Raw genomic sequence first — 5,980 nt, 5'->3', positions numbered from 1 at the left:
CCCTCCCTGCAGGCAGATCACGCAGACTGCTAAAGTTTCAAATGTTCTCTTTAGTTCAGTTTCCATTGTCGCATAAGACTGATCCAGATCCTGAATGTTTTCCTATCTGACCATGCTCCTGCTATCTGTATATTTTGCGCAGTCTATCTCTGCTCACGCTGTTGCGTCGGCGTGTTCTCCTACGTGTTGGCCATGTGTTGCACTGGAACCAGACACCGCAAAGACTTCAGCCGAGCCCGTACGAACTGCGCATGCGTGAGTGGCAATAACTCTCCTTACCAGCAGGCGGCGGTAGTGTGTATTCGTCATTCAAAACAGGCAACAACCGGAAAACAGAGAAGAAGAACTACGTGATATAAACAAACAACAAATAGCTGTTTGTTAGCTTCACCTTAGCATGTGTTCTTTGCAGGTGTTTGTTGAGGTTTGATGACTGATTTTAGTAAGTAACGAAGTAACGCGTGTCGGGGCAATGTTAGTAACTGTAGTGTGTGTAACATATTGGTGAATACAAGATCTTTGATTACAGAGATCACGTGGATGACGTAAGGCATGTGTGCATATTACGCGCCAGTGGAAATAAAGATGGACACTCGGATTGAAAGAAGTGGTCCGCTTCATCTGTTTATGTAAACACTTACATGTTCATAGAACAGAATAGTACATGGTGTCAGAGTTAGTTCATTTATCATCGACCTGACGACGGAAGATGGAGAACACAGGCATTCCAACACCACGAATGGACTGGGACTCGTCTAATCTGCCGGACGCATGGAGAAAGTTTCGGCAACATGTGCAGCTAATGTTTTCAGGCCCGCTACATGCTAAAGACGAGGAGGAAAAATGTAGCTATCTACTCCTATGGATTGGGGGAAAAGGCAGAGATGTTTTTTATACATGGACTCTCACAGAAGACCAAAGTAAGGTACTAAAAACGTACTATGACGGTTTTGAAGTTTATGTAACTCCGAAAGCAAATCCCATATTTGCGCGCTATACATTTCATGAAAAGATCCAAGGAGACAGTGAGAGTTTTGAACAACGCTGAAGTTGGCTTCCGATTCAGAGCATCCGATTCGGCAGTTAAGGGACATTTAATTTACAGCGCTGAGCGAACAATCCTCCGTGTTTGAACCTCTTAAATCGCTGCATAGCCGATTTATTTGGACTGGATTATCCCAGAAAGTCTAAAGATTCTTTATAACCCAGTTTGAGATTTGTGAAACCTTTATTCTATTTGTGAAAATTAAAAAAAGGGAGATTTCAGTGCTTTTTTCGCATCTTCACTACATTAGACCAGGTCCTGATCTAAAACCACTAGACCTACACTCATCAAATCCTGACTGGATTATCCCAGAGGGTCTAAAGATTCTTTATAACACAGTTTCAGATTTGTGAAATCTTTATTCTATTTGTGAAAATACAAACACAGGTGGAAGGCTGAGGTTGCTGCAGCAGATCAGGATCAGGAAGTGAACCTCCCAGCTGGGCAACCCTTTATGCCTTCTTGAGGCTCCGCCTCTAGATGGGCGGGCACAGACAGGACGACACTCCCAGTACCTACCAGAGGACAGCAAGGCAGGGAGCACAGACAGGCAGAAGGGGGAGGGGTCGTCACAACATGTTCTTTTGTTTTGTTTTATTGTTCTGTCTTTTTATTTATTTAAGTATTCCAGTAATGTATGTTGCATGTTTTAATTTGATTGTATTTACTTGTTTAAATTAAATTTGTTTTAGGTTCACTTGTAAAATCTGTCCAGGGACAACAGATGAAAAATAGCCTCTTGGCACATTGACAGGAATGTTAATTAATGTGCACTGTCCCTGTTAAACAAATGAATACATAAATACAAATACAAATAAGTGTATGCTCCTCATTTAGGTGATAATTCTTTATCTACAAAGTGTTCGTATCTTAAATACTGTTTCATAGCAAACAAAAAAATGAAAGAGATGTTAAAGGAATTCAGGTTCATGAGATAAAGAAAAAGGCTAACCTTCAGTCTTTCATCCACTTTGAACAGCTTCTGCTGCTTTGTCCTAAAGCAAAATATGAATAGCAATTATTTTTACCAAAGTGTTATTTACTAATCTTGTAATGTTTTTCACATTCCAAGCAATCACTCAAGATGACATACTGTAATTAGGCAAAGCTTGTTGCTTAAAGTAAACTTGAACAATGCTGGTTATAGACTATATTTAATTTCCTGTTGAAATGTTTTGCCTGCAACTGTAAATAAATTAAGTTTATATAAGTATACCTACTTATCTGTTGAATTTTTATTTGCAACACAAAATTATAATACATTTGAGAAGTAAAGACTTTATTCTTCCTTAATTAGCTGTCCATACTTACCCGATTTGATGAGTGTAGGTCTAGTGGTTTCAGATCAGGACCTGGTCTAATGTGGTCAGGATGCGAAAAAAGCACTGAAATCTCCCTTGTTTGTATTTTCACAAATAGAATAAAGGTTTCACAAATCTCAAACTGTGTTATAAAGAATCTTTAGCCTCTGTGGGATAATCCAGTCCAGATTTGACGAGTGTAGGTCTAGTGGTTTTAGATCAGGACCTGGTCTACATGTAAAAAAGCACTGAAATCTCCCTTGTTTGTATTTTCACAAATAGAATAAAGGTTTCACAAATCTCAAACTGGGTTATAAAGAATCTTTAGACCCTCTGGGATAATCCAGTCCAGATTTGATGAGTCTAGGTATAGTGGTTTTAGATCAGGACCTGGTCTAATGTGGTCAGGATGCGAAAAAAGCACTGAAATCTCCCTTGTTTGTATTTTCACAAATAGAATAAAGGTTTCACAAATCTCAAACTGGGTTATAAAGAATCTTTAGACTCTCTGGGATAATCCAGTCCAGATAAATCGGCTATGCAGCGATTTAAGAGGTTCAAACACGGAGAATTGTTCGCTCAGCGCTGTAAATTAAATGTCCCTTAACTTTCCCCTTAACTGCCGAATCGGATGCTCTGAATCGGAAGCCAACTTCAGCGGCGTGAGTTTTGACCAGTTTGTAACGGAGCTAAAATTGCTAAGTAAAGACTGCAACTACCCAAACAGTGAGGAAATGATTAGAGACAGGATTGTCTTTGCTACAAACTCACAAAGAGTGCGCAAAAAACTGCTATGTCACGGTCCAGACTTGACGCTAGAGAAAGCCATTGACATTGCACGTTCACATGAGCTATCACAGCAGCAGCTAAAGACAATGCTAACCCCTGCTGCTAGCCACGACAGTCGCTCTGCTCACGCGGTTAGCAGAAAACCTTTTAGAGCAGACCAAGCATCCCGTGGGCACAAGACAACATGGAATGATCGTAACAGCGCCGTGAGGAGCAAGGAATGTGGAGCATGCGGGAGGGACCACAGTCGCACTGAGGAATGTCCAGCAAAGGGTCGCCAATGCAGCAAATGCAAGAAGCCCAACCACTTTGCTAAAGTGTGTAGGTCACAAACACAGCAGCCACAGACGAGATATAATCCCAGCAAATTGCATACCATCTCAAACAGTGCAGAACAGTCACTAGAAGAACTCTATATTGATGCTATCATAAAAGAGCATGAAAACACAGATAGAGAACAGGCATATGCAGAAGTAGAAATAGGAAAAACGAGGAACAAACTGAAGTTTAAAATGGACACTGGTGCTCAGTATTATACCAGCAGACACATTCCGCAAGATATATGGAAGTGTAATACTAGGCCCCCCATCAAGCAAACTCTCAGATTATGGTGGGCACAGGATAAAAGCAGAAGGAACATGTAGACTGACATGTAAACATGGTGAGAAAACAGCCATGGTAGGTTTTGACATAGTCCATACAAATGCTCCACCTCTGTTAGGCTTAAGAGCATGTCTAGATTTAAACCTAGTCAAAATGATACATGTAGTTGATGCAAAGCCGATAACGCACACAACCATGATGGAAGAGTTTGCTGATGTGTTTAAAGGCATCGGACTGTTTCCTGGAGAATGCAGTTTCCAACTTAAACCCTCTGTACTACCAGTGGTATGTCCACCTCGACGCATCCCATATGCTCTGCGTGACCGGCTCAAGGATGAGTTGGACGACATGGAAAAACTGGACGTTATCCAAAAAGTCACAGAGCCAACTGAATGGGTTAATGCACTAGTAGTGTTGGAAAAGCCGAAAACAAATAGGCTGAGAATATGCCTAGACCCCCGCGCCCTGAACAAAGCTATCCAAAGACCCCACTATCCACTCCCTACTCTAGATGACGTCACACCAAAACTGGCTGGAGCACAGTATTTCAGTGTACTAGATGCCAGATCTGGATACTGGAATATAAAGCTCACACACGACTCATCTATGCTAACCACGTTCAACATGATCTACGGCAGGTACCGTTTCAAGAGACTGCCTTTTGGAATCATATCTGCACAGGATGAGTTCCAGAGGAGAGTGGATGAGGCCTATGAGGGGCTTCCAGGCGTTGCCGCCATCGTAGATGACATCATAGTCTACGGCCGCACCAAAGAGGAGCACGACGCCAGCCTGCGTGCCATGCTGGAGAGAACCAGAGAAAAAGGCATAAAGCTGAATAAGGACAAGTGCAAAATCTGTGTGCCTGAGGTAAGCTATTTTGGGCACAAGCTGACAAGAGAAGGCATCTGCCCTGACCCGAACAAGAATAAGGCCATCAAAGAAATGCCTAACCCACAAAGCAAGGCAGAGTTGGAGACCATACTGGGCATGGTCACTTACCTTTCCAGGTTCGCCCCGAGAATGTCAGAGGCAACAGCTCCACTCCGGCAACTGTTAAAGGAAAACTGTGAGTTTGTGTGAGACTCAAATCATGATGCAGCCTTTCAACGAGTAAAAGACATCCTAACACAGGAGCCTGGCCCAGTACTCACCTACTTCGATCACACAAAGGATGTGAAGTTACAAGTCGATGCTTCCAAACACGGCTTAGGAGCTGTCCTGCTCCAGGAAGAGAAACCAGTCGCATACGCATCAAAGACACTGACTGAAACTGAAGAGAACTATGCTCAGATCGAAAAGGAGCTATATGCAGTGCTCTTTGGATGTAGGCGGTTTCACCAATACCTGTACGGACGACAGGGGTGATCGTCGAGTCAGATCATAAGCCACTTGAGTCAATCATGCGTAAGCCCTTAGCAGCTGCACCACCACGTCTGCAACTCATGATACTGCAGCTACAGAGATATGACATCACTATCGAGCACAAACCAGGAAAACAAATCCCTGTCGCAGACACTCTATCCAGAAAGCCACTTGAGTGTTACGACCGCTCCATCAGTGAGGGCATGGACTACCAAATACACACTGTGATCAGCAACGCTCCGGTAAGCGACCGCAAAATGGCAGAGATCAGAGCCGCTACAGCCAAAGATGAGCAGCTCTCAGTGCTGAGACAGGTGATCCAAGCAGGGTGGCCCGAGAAAATCAAAAAATGTCCACCTGCAGTCTCAGAGTATTGGAATCATAGGGATGAGATAGAGACAGATGGCATCCTACTGAAAGGAGAGAAAATCATCGTGCCGCACTCACTCAGGGCTGAAATGCTTTCACGCATTCACACAGGACACTTAGGGATGGAAAAGTGCAAACAACGTGCAAGAGATGTGCTGTTCTGGCCAAGGATGGGTAAGCAGATAGAGACACTAGTAGGGACCTGCAGCGCCTGCCTTGAGCGACGCAGCTCACTCCCAAAAGAGCCTTTGATGTCACACCCAATCCCAGAACAACCTTGGCAGGTAATAGCCACTGATCTGTTCATATGGAACAGTACTGACTATGTAGTTGTAGTTGACTATTATAGTAGGTACTTTGAGGTAGAACAAATCACCAGCCTCACCTCCTCAGTAGTCATCCAAAAGCTGAAGGCCATGTTCGCTCGATTTGGAATACCACAGACACTAGTCAGCGATAATGGACCGTGCTACAGTTCTCAAGAGTTTAAAGCTTTTGCTCATGCATG

General features: G+C 43.3%; 1 long non-coding RNA gene across 1 annotated transcript; it reads left to right on the top strand.

The window, feature by feature from the left end:
- The first annotated feature begins 367 nt into the window (after nt 1-367).
- On the top strand, nt 368-2,258 carry LOC117552096. Its single transcript, XR_004569898.1, has 2 exons — nt 368-925; nt 1,433-2,258. It is a non-coding gene; the product is annotated as an uncharacterized LOC117552096 (long non-coding RNA).
- Nucleotides 2,259-5,980: the final 3,722 nt, after the last annotated feature.

This window comes from Gymnodraco acuticeps, unplaced genomic scaffold (assembly GCF_902827175.1).
Source record: "Gymnodraco acuticeps unplaced genomic scaffold, fGymAcu1.1, whole genome shotgun sequence".
NCBI lineage: Eukaryota > Metazoa > Chordata > Actinopteri > Perciformes > Bathydraconidae > Gymnodraco > Gymnodraco acuticeps.
The sequence above is the reverse complement of the archived record's forward strand: the minus strand, read 5'-3'. Positions and strand labels throughout refer to the sequence as shown.